Source organism: Solenopsis invicta, unplaced genomic scaffold (assembly GCF_016802725.1).
Source record: "Solenopsis invicta isolate M01_SB unplaced genomic scaffold, UNIL_Sinv_3.0 scaffold_384, whole genome shotgun sequence".
Lineage (NCBI taxonomy): Eukaryota > Metazoa > Arthropoda > Insecta > Hymenoptera > Formicidae > Solenopsis > Solenopsis invicta.
Window position 1 is genome coordinate 30492 of NW_024105287.1, and position 12014 is coordinate 42505.

General features: G+C 33.6%; 1 long non-coding RNA gene across 1 annotated transcript; it reads left to right on the forward strand.

The window, feature by feature from the left end:
* Positions 1–5288: 5288 nt before the first annotated feature.
* On the forward strand, positions 5289–5973 carry LOC120359957. The gene is made up of 2 exons (XR_005576679.1): positions 5289–5722; positions 5839–5973. It is a non-coding gene; the product is annotated as an uncharacterized LOC120359957 (long non-coding RNA).
* The last annotated feature ends 6041 nt before the right edge of the window (positions 5974–12014 follow it).

The following is a 12014-nucleotide window of genomic DNA, read 5'->3' on the forward strand; positions in this document are numbered from 1 at the left end:
CTCTCGTGCCCGCCGCGCCAAAGACGCCTTGGGCAGCACAGCTGCCTTCCAATGGAAGGCAGATGCCTTCCCGGTGACCTCTTAGACCCTCCATCTCTCCTCACCCGAGGGCGAGGAAGAGGGCAGCCCCCTCACCACGTCAAGGTGGGTCACCATCGAGGGGGCTTTTCCCCCACCTTTCCTTCCTCCATCTCGTCTTTCTTCTAACCTGTCAACTTTCCTATTCAAAAAGTTTATTTACTTGCAGTCGGGTTAAAATTTTTTTTTTTTTAATATTTATGTAAATAAAATGTAAATAAAAAAAATTTTTTTTTTAATTACGTTGTCTATTTTTACAATTCTAGAAAATATTTACTAGAAAATATGATTTTTTTTTATATTCAAGATGATCACACTTTTTAATCTAAAAAAAAAGATTTAATTAAGTTTAATAATATTCTTAGTTTATTTGTAAAATCATTATATAAATGTAGAGAAAAAATGATAATATATTGGTTACTCAAAAGTTACTTCAATTCAAAATTTCCTGCGACTTCACTTGCTCTCTCCTGCTATGCTTCTCACTTCTACCGTCCAATGTCGCTACCCTCCCTCTTTTCTGCTTCCTCTCTACTCTCTCTACCTGCTCTCCCGTCTAACCTCCAAATCCCGTTCCAACCCTACTATCACTCCTGTCTTAATATTCCCTCACCCCCACCCTTTACCCTTATTCACCCTCCACCACTAGCCTCTTCCCTTTCCCTTCACCTCCTCGCACTCCGCTACGTTTCACCTTTTCCCCTAACACCTGCTTATCAATCGCACTCTCCACACACACGTCAATCACTCTCGCTACCGGAAACGGAAGTCCAAATGAATTTGCACTACGTATATTAAATTGTCGGATATATCATAATATAATCACGCAAGCAAAATACTTATTGAATTGAAAAAATGTTTTAGATACATTAATGCTTTGTACTTTGATGAAAAATACGATATAATGTATACGATAAATTTAAATTAAATTTCCGTTCTCAGTTTCTTCAGAATTATTCGGGCATTTTTAATTTTTGTTTTTTATTAAAAAATTATTAATTGTTACGTATTAAAAAAAAGTACATTTAGACTCATGCATTTTAAAGGAGCTGGTTTTATATGTATGTTCTTTCCGCAAAAATAAATTTTAAATTTCGAAACAAATATCTACGAAACGCTCAAGTTTTAAGCACGATAATTGTATTGGAAAAAATTATTCACTCACTTCTTTTCCATTAGATAAATCTGTTTTCTTATTTAGTTTTGCACCATTATTGTTTATAAAAATGAAAAGTAATACTGTGATAATATTCTATGCATTTATTGTAACAAACCTAATTAGCATCGTCACTTTATTAAAATTTCTTAAAGACAGCCAAACAATTACTTGAAATGATGCACAAAAGTGAAAAAGATAAAAAATTAAAACGGTAATGGTCGCAAGTAAAATAATTGTATCAAATTAACATTACGTATAATGGATATTATACATTATAAACAAACAATCACTCACTTCTTTTCGACTGGATAATTCAGCTTTCTGATTTAGTTTTGCATCATTACTGTCATATAAAAATTAAAAATAATACCGTGATAATGTTCTATGCATTTAGTGTATGTAACGAATCTTAGCATCATCAATTTATTAAATTTTCTTAAAGATAGCTAACAGTTACTTGAAATAATGGACAAGAGTGAAAAAGACAAAAATTAAAACGGTAATGGTCGCAAGTAAAATAATTATAACAAATTAACATTACGTATGATAGACGTTATACATTATAAACAAACAATCAGTCACTTCTTTTTGACTGGATAATTCAGCTTTCTTATTTTTGGTAACATTACTTTCCTAAAAATTGTATTTAATTATATTGTGTACAATTATATAAAAAATTTTATTTCTCTAATTTATTAGAATCTATTAAAGAAAGCTAATAAAATTTTTTTGAAATGCTAAGGCAAGAAAGAAAAAAAAGTATAAAAAAGTTAGTACTTTCAAATTATTCACTCACTTCTTTCTTATCGAATGTTTCTTTTCTCTTACTTTTTTTTGTTTCATTACTTTCTTAAAAATTAATTTGCTATTATAATATTATGTTAATAATATACATTACATTTACTATTTGTGATATTATTTTAATACTTTTATTATAATGCTCTGTAATATAATTGGTTTCGCCGATAATTCCTATAAAATGTCATTAATTATGTAATACAGTATTATTTAATGCAAAATTTAATTTTATCTAGGAATTATTATATATAATTAAAATAACAACAATTTTATAAACTAATAAGTCGTTAACTATTACTAAAATCGTAAAATAGATTGTACAGGACTTATATATAAAGGGTGTCTTATCACTTATAACCGTATGCAGGTAGACTAAATTAAGTTATATTAATATATTAATATTTTTAAAAATATTACATTAGATTTAATGAAACTTTTAGAAATTAAAATCATAATAAAACTTGGCATAAAAAAATATAGATGATTATATATATTTACACACAGTGAAAAACCATATATGGAATATACACGAAATCATCCTAATTCTGAATCCTTAGCTCTTGTTTATGTAGTAACCTTTTAACGTATTTTAATTTTTTTTCAATTTTATTGAATATAATGTAATATCTATAAAAATAAAATACTGATAATATTATTTTATTTTTTTGATTAATGGATAATCTAAAATATCTTTTTCAGAGATGATACAACTTTATTACTATTTTTGTCAACATCTATTTGTTTTAAACTCGAAAACAATGCGGTTTGTAATTTTTCCTTTGACTTTTTTTTCCCCTATAAAAATAGAGACTTGGTTTAAAAAAAATATATACAATTTAAAGAAAAAATTTTTTTCGTCAAAAGAAATGATTTTTTTTTTTACAGAATCCTATAGTTTATTATATAAAAAATATCCTCAAAGAATTTTACTTTAAAATTCATTCAACACCCGCGGATATATTTAATACAATTAGCAATTTTACAAAAATCCTTATATACAAAATAATCTTTTATTATATGACAAATAAAAATAATTTTACGTTGGACACTTTTTTAATAACTAATCAAAAGAACAATTTTTATATCAAAATATTACACTTTAACTTCATAAGTTATTATAACCTCAAAAAATGTTTGTTATTATTAGTTATACGAGAACTACATATTTTAAAAATAAAGTTGCTTTTTATTTAGGTTTGTTGAAGCAGAGATAATATCAATCAGTGAACAAGAGATTTCACGTTTAACATAAAAGTTGAGACGTTGTAAAAGTTTTTTAATTAAAAAATCTTTAAAAATATTTTTTAAGCTGATAAATGAAATTTCTTCTTAATACAGAAAAATTAAAAAAAAAGTCTATATATATATATATATATTTATAGGTTTTGCACTGCAAATTAACTCTTTACAAATCATTCACCTTTTTGCAAACCAAATTCATCCTTTTACAAATCAAATTCTTCTGAATATCAACTTCTTCTACAAATTTGTTTTCTTAAACTATTGTGAAAATAACATTCAATGTATTGTTATTATTCCAAAATAAAAATTGTATTCATCTATTTAATAATACTAAAACATAAAGTAACATAAATTCACACAAATTTAACATAAAATACTTATTTAACACCAAAATTCTGTATCTACGCGTATGTAGTTTCATCTATAACGGATCTCCTGCCGCTGCGAGAAATAATTTTATATACATATTCATGTAATAGTTATAACAATCTGTAGGCGTGATAGTTGCAACAAACTGATTAGTAACATTTATCAAATGTGCACAAAGGATCAGCCAAAATATTTCTTACATACAATATAATTTTTGAAAAAATTTCTTTAATAGAGTTCATCATTAATATCAAAATAGAATAATATTTTTGGTGTTAGAAGTAATATTATTTCTACCACCATACTCTCCAATGATAAAAGTCCATTAAAGTTTTCCAGAAATTAAATTCTGTGCAAGAAATATTTTGGCTGATTCTTCAAGTTATGAACATTTAGTGGATGTTATTAATCATTTTGTAGCAACTATCACTTATATAGATTGTTATAATTGACATAAATATGAATATTAAATTACCTCGAGCAATGGCAAAGGAGAACTGTTAAAGAGGTGAAGCTATATGCGTATATAAATATTTTTGGTATAAAATAAGTATTTTATCTTATTATTAATCTTGTCATTTACATTATTTTATGCTTAAGTATTATTACATACATGCAATAAAATTTTTGTTTTGGAATAATAATTTTATATCAGATTTTATTTTTATTACAATAGCTTCAGACAATACATTTGTAGAAAAACATGATTTGCAAAAGAATAAATTTTATCCGTGAATTTGATTAGCAAAAAAGTGAAAATAATCTGCAAAAGAATTTATTGTGCAAAAAGATGAATACGATCTGTTAAAGGTTAATTTGGAATGCTGAACTTGTGATAGAAATTTTCCATTGATCAAGTGCTGTGAGTGGCTTGTGGTTAATCGTACCGTATATGTCCAAAAGGTACCCACCCACTTTAATCTATCGGTTAAGTGTCAATTATAATTGTAGGTTATTTCTATTCAATTCTACTTAACAACATATACAATTGGTCACTTTGAATAAAGAAATCTGGTGGCAAAGTTAACAAAGTTGGTGAAATCGGCCCATAGAAATTATTCCTATATAATTTAACAGTATACTTCTTCACACTTATACGTGCCTCATTTTCTTTTTTGCTTGAGATAAAATCGCTTAAATCTGATGCTGAATCATATTGCATAAAAGGTTTATTTCTTAATCGTTTTTTTTTATTCTGTTTCTTTAATTTCTTCTTCTCAGTGTCTGTGTACAATAAAAATTCATATTGTGTCCAAAATATATTATGAACAACTAATATATTAATATAGGAAGATAAATTACATTACATACTTCCTACTATAAGGATAACTCCCTCATAATACTCTTCATCATTCCAGAGTATGTTATACTTTTTATTGTGACTATATGCTTGATCATCAAAATGCTTAATGTGTTTGGTTGGAACGATCTTTTTTACGCCGTCTTCAAATTTAACCAGAGCAAACATTTTTACGCATGAGCCTTTGTTTCTTAATTCAATAAAAGTTAAGGTTACAATGTGTTAACCATATATATATAATAAGTCAGATAAATAATCTAAAGAAAAATATACGTTTATATGAGTACAGCCATTTTTCACAATATACACAGAACAATCAATTTTCTAACCATAAACAAATTATTGTACATAAGCGGTCATTAATGCCTTCCCTAAAGAGGTTAGGCGCGTTCCAGACACATGCATCGCATTTAGGTATTTATCACGCATGATTGTTAAATCTGAACAATCTGGCAAGTCAGATTTAACAATCATGTGTAATGAACACCTAGATGCGTTGCGTGTGCTGGAACACGCCTAACCTCCTTAGGGAAGGCATTAATGATTGCTTGTGTAACGCAAAACTGTGGTACAGGGGAAAAAAGAACAACTAATCCACCTAACCGAACACGTATGTACGTGCTTATTGACTTGACTATTTTGCTCACAGTTTGGATGCTCTTATCGGATTCCTGGATGAAGAATTACAAATATCACAACAACGACCACGACATTGCTCGTTTACTTTTATCAGTTTTTATGCTGTACCGGGATTCTCTAACTTCTTAACGATGATTGTCGGTATCGTTAGCTATTATATCGACATTTGTCGCTTGCACTATCGATAATCGTTACGGCGGGTTATTCTGTAACTTGGCTTTAACGATTATGTTTGATGCAAATATCGTTACAGACGTATCGAAATAATTCAATAGCTGTGCAAGATGCCAGATTTTATATAGTGAAAATTTAGTAATTTTGGAATGTTGTGCCTAGTTTTATGAACACCGAACAAGAAATTTAACCTTATCATCTTTATTTGATAAATGTAGGTAGAATATCTCTATATCGGTTACGTTATAATAAAATAATTTTATTATAATTTTTGTAGTAACAAAAATTAACTATCTTATTAAAAATATTGAAAATCACTAATAGTTATGTATGAACTGTGATAAATATAAAGATAATTATGCTCTGTGGTTTTGTCCGTATGGACAATTATACTGTAGTAGTGTTCCTGCTACACTTTGTCACCAACAGTTTAGAATAGGCGCCGAAAAACGAAAGGTGGCGCCCTTGATCGGATACTCGCGCCTTCAGTCTCCTACGGTTCTATTCCGTTCCGCCATATCATTGTTTTTCTGTTGCACGCAACCAACAGTTAGTTCGTTTCTCTATTGGATTATTTTGCAGTGAATTATTGTTCTCAATATGCCTAAACATAAGCATAGGCATCGTTATTGTTCTGTGAGACGATCAGGGAAACGAGATTCAAGAAATTCATCGAGAGATCCCGTCTATCTGACAGATCTCGACGCATCCTTAATAGAGGTTAACTCACGCGCCTCATGCGGGGACTCCCCTGCCCCCTCATCTCAACGTGATGAGTTGACTTCGGCACTCAGGGAGATCCTCGTTTTTATGAAAGAGTACACCACTCCGAGGATTCCTGAAATAGACGCTTTGGGTCATATCCAGGGCGTCGTACCAGAGGACATCGTACCGGGAAACATTGTTGCGAAGGACATGGTAACAGGATGTAACGTCATGGCCGAGGACACTGATCCTTCCCTGTTGGGAGAGCTACAAATCTCTCATACAGAGGTTAACGGGCAGGCAGATAGGCAGACGGTAGGAACCGGGGCGGCGAACCAGGTATGTTCCTTCGTTACGGCAAAGAAGGAACATAACCGATTGCCTTATCTGTCCATGCTTCTTTCTTTTTTCGGACCAACGGTGTCCACCGACAGTTTGCTTCGACCCAGAGGTAATTATTGCGAGCTCACTAGATATAGATAAAGAAAATGACGCTTCTCTGATAAACGAATTGTTCGGAGAGTATCCAGTTTCAAATGAGTCTCCCTGGGACTCTACGGTTTTCAAATTTACTAAAGGTGAAGTTCGCTCAGGTCTGAAAGAAGAGCTGCGTACAAATCTGCTCTCAAAATTCGAAATTAAAGGAAGTTTAGCAGATATCGCACCTCCTAAGTTAAACAACGAAATAAGGTCGGCGTTGTCAAAACATCATAGCGTCTTAAAGCGGGGCGAATACTAATGTAAAACTCAGTTACAGGTAGGCGCTTGCCTCAACGTTTTCGGCTCAGGAATTTCAAATATCTTGAAAGCCTATCAAGGCCGACCTTTGCAGCCGAATATAAAATCTGCTATTGCAAAATTGGCGGATGACATCCACCTACTGGCGGACCACCAGTATAGGCTGTCCCTAGCTAGACAATCAGTCATCAAGCCATATCTGACATTTGTAGGAAAGTCAGCAGCCGATCAATCCGCAGTTGACGAATGGCTCTTTGGCTCGACTTTTGCAGAAGGTTTGAAGTCAGCCCAAGCTTGTGAAAAAGCAGGCAAGGACCTATCAAGGTTTTCTTCAAGATCTAGTGCATTGACATTGACTAAAACAGGCTATCAACTTAGTCAACAACAGCCAATAAAGGAGCTCCTAACCTATAAGGGAAACCGCAAAGCCCCTGTGTCGAAACAAGCACCCACGGTTCGCAGCACAGGGGCCAGAACGAAGTCGGACCGATCCCGCAGCACTCGCCACCGATCTCGCTCCCGGACACGATCTCACCGTTAGAAGAAGTAAGAACGGCTGGTAGACTCTCAAAATATATATTGCAGTGGAAAAAGGTAACGCGGGATCCAGAGGTATTAAAAGCGATTCGAGGCTATGAAATACCCTTCTCCTCATCCCCGCCTATCCGTAATCGTTTACAAGAGCCGAATTTCTCTACAGCCATGGCCGAGGCCTGCGATAAAGAAATTCTGCGCCTACTTTCGAAGGTTGCTATAACAGCCACTTCACCCTCTGCGGATCAATTTTTATCACAATTCTTTCTCATAGAAAAGACATCGGGTGGAATGCGTTTTATCTTGAATTTAAAAGATTTGAATTATTTTTTATCTCCCCTTCATTTTCAGTTAGAGGATTGGCGCATGGTGATTCAATTGATGGTCCAGAATTCATGGATGGCGACTATAGATTTGGAAGATGCTTACTTACTCGTCCCAATCTCTCCCAGAAGTCGCCGTTTTCTCCGTTTTCAGTGGCGTGGCGTCACGTATGAGTTCGCAGCCTTGCCTTTTGGGCTCTCCACAGCACCATATATATTCACCAAAATTTTGAAACCAGTATTGGCCCGATTGCGGAATGAAGGATTTTGCTCGGTTGTCTATCGGGATGATTTTCTGCTTTTCGAGTCCTCGCAGGAGGACTGCTTGGAAAATCTAAACGCTTCCATGAACTTGCTTTCGTCTTTAGGTTTCCTTATTAATTTTTCGAAATTGCAACTTATCCCTGCACAATCCTGCAAATACTTGGAGTTTATTTTTAATTCCGTGGCGCAGTCGATTGCGATTCCCCCCAAAAGGCGCTCAGCTCGTCTTAAAATGATCTCCGTTTTCTCAAGAAAATCTAAATGCCGATTTAAAGATTTTGCAAGCATGATCGGCTCGCTAATTTCAATATGTCCGGCGGTGCAGTACGGACTCCTGTATACTAAAGAATTCGAGAGAGAAAAATTTCTAGCACTAAGGGATGAAAACGGTAATTATATGGCAAAATGAAAATTTCTCTCCACTTGGCTAAAGAGTTCCAATGGTGGATTAAGATCTTGTCTGATCATAATCAGGCTTATTTTATCCGTTCAAATACAGCAGTTCGAGAGATATTTTCAGAAATCCGTCCATATAAACTTCCTTGAACTAAAAGTTGCTTTTTATGGTTTGAAATGTTTTGCAGAGGATCTTTCTAATTGCAACATCCTTCTCCGCATAGATAACACGACAGCGATATCATACATCAAGCGTTTTGGTTCTATTCAGTACCCGCATCTATCAGCCTTAGCAAAACAAATCTGGTCATGGTGCGAAAAGCGTAATATTTTGTTATTTGCATCTTATATTGCCTCGATCGATAACTCTATCGCTGATCGAGAATCTAGAATAGTGAGTCTAGATACTGAGTGGTCCTTATCACAAGCCGTCTTTTCGATGATTCGGTCACAATTTGGCCCTTTTGACATAGATCTATTTGCTTCAATTATTAATGCAAAATGTGCAATTTACGTATCTTGGTTCTCAGATCCGGGCTCTATAGGAGTAGATGCATTTACATTTTCTTGGTCAGGTGTAAGATTTTTTTGCATTTCCTCCCTTCATTTTAATACCTCGAGTCCTTCGGAAAATTATAAACGATAAGGCGAAGGGTGTTGTGGTAGTGCCCTGGTGGCCTTCACTAGCCTGGTTCCCCTTGTTTTGCCGTCTTCTAACCAGAGAGCCCATAATATTCTCGCCATCCTACGATTTCCTCTCTTTTCCTTTCAGAGACCACCACCCTGCATGGAGAACTCTTCTCCTGGCGGCAGGGAGCTTATCCGGCTAGCCTTTCAAAATAGAGAAGTTCCGCAGAGGGCTCTGGAGGCTATGTTAGCTTCATTATCTAGTTCAACAGTTAGGCAATACTCTAAGCCTTTGAAAGACTGGTGGTTTTATTGCCAATCCATTTCGATTTCTTCTTTCGCACCAAGCCCTGCTCAATTTTTAGAGTTTTTAGCTCAAGAGCTGCAACAACCAAACTCATACTCAACAATTAACACCATGCGTAGCGCTATTTCTCTTATTACGCATAACGAGATAGGAAATCACGCGTTAATAAAACGCTTTTGTAAAGGAGTAGGAGTCCTGAAACCTCCTCGCCCTCGTTATGACCTTATTTGGGATCCGGCTCCAGTACTAGCTAAACTCGCCACCTGGCTCCCTTATGATTCGCTTTCGCTTGATGTTATTACAAAGAAATTGATCTTACTCCTCGCCGTGGGCACCGGTCAACGTGTACAGACGCTTGCGTCTTTTAAACTATCTCAAATTTTTATGGGGGATAAACTTGTTATCAAAGTACCAGGGCGCATTAAAACATCCGCCCCAGGTCGTTCACAACCGTCCTTCTCGTTCTCTCCATTTGAAGGGCCGTTGGTCAACAGACAATTAGTCGCTGGTTACGTTCGAGCCTAGAAGACTGTGGAGTTAGGACCGATTTCTTCGCATCACACAGTACGCGCCACGCTTCAACTTCTCGGGCAGCCCAAGAAAGAGTAACTTTAGTTTTAATAAAACGGGCTGCAGGTTGGTCGAGGTCATCCCAAATTTTCGCGCGTTTTTATAACCGTTCAATTATAAATCCGGAAGAATTCAGCATTTCCGTCATACAGCCTTAAATATTCATAGGTCTTACTGAATTTGAAAGATTCATAGATAAAACTTTCACACCTTATAGGTAAGACTTTATAGATAAGAGCAGGAGTACTTGAAGCTATTTTAGAATCTGCGAAAAGCGTTTGTCCTCTCTTTCTATTCCGTTACTTGTTAATCTAGGTTTTAGTAACGCATAAACATGTAATGTCATTAAGTTACTGACAAGAATTATCGACAAGATACATTCTTTTGTATTAAGATGTTCACTAAACAAAAAAACTAACGAGAAGAATCTAGTTTTCTTCTCTTTCTTCAAAACGCAAATCGCCTTCTAAACATCTACAGTATAATTGTCCATACGGACAAAACCACAGAGCATAATTATAAAATCAAACGAACTCACCGAGTGAAGTTCGATTTGAATTATGCTTGTGGTTTTGTCCGTATGGACCTTTTTCCCTCCCATAATAGAATTTTCCCACCCAATCTTAAAATTTATTTAGACGATTTGCTTTATTCTCTGAACAAGTGATATGGCGGAACGGAATAGAACCGTAGGAGACTGAAGGCGCGAGTATCCGATCAAGGGCGCCACCTTTCGTTTTTCGGCGCCTATTCTAAACTGTTGGTGACAAAGTGTAGCAGGAACACTACTACAGTATAATTGTCCATACGGACAAAACCACAAGCATAATTCAAATCGAACTTCACTCGGTGAGTTCGTTTGATTTTATAATTATAGAATACGCGAGCCTCGTCAAAAATATTGACAAAGATATATAATTATTCAATGCATTTTAATACGAAGCGTCAGAATAAATATATTTTTATCAACATTTTTTAACGATGACCATATTCTAAATAAGTATCAATGTAAAATATACACATGATAAAATATAAGAAATTTTTGATTACCTTTATTTTACAGAAAAAAACAAGAACTACAAGGACATCGCAAGTCCAATTAACAAAAATGCTTGACTTTTTTAACATCAATAAAAGTCTTGCGGAAGGCAAAATTCAATCCCTACATGGGAAAGACGAATCTAAAAAGAAGTGGACAGAATTATCAAATGAACTGAATTGCTTGCACGGAGCAACAAAAACGGTGGAACAGTGGCAAGTGGTATGAACAATTACATGCATATATATTTAGTAAAAACAGGGTTGGATAAGTTAATATATTTTTTTTAATTGAACTACATTAATGGCTAATAAAATTAATTTATTAAATTAAAGAAATAATTGTCAATATGATCTTTTGCAATTGTTGGTGTAAGAGTAATTCGAAAATACATTTACTTACGTTAAGAGTTACATGACTAAATATCTTGTTACTTAAAAGTTGTATCAAATTGAGTTAAATTTTAAAACTCGATTTTGAGTTAAATTTGGGTAAAATTAGAATATTGTCATTTTCTAAATTGCTTTAAATAACAAAGCAACTATAATATGTATCATAAAATAAATTTAATACTTTATTTGTCAAGTTCACATGAAAAATATAACAAATATTCTTTTTTATGTTCAAACGTCTTTTTTTGATTTTTCTTTTAAATAAATAAATTTTTCAACTTTGGAAAAAAAATAAATGTTTTTTGTTAAAAAATGTGTTAAAATTAAAAATTAACTTATTTAAAATTAATTAAATCAAAA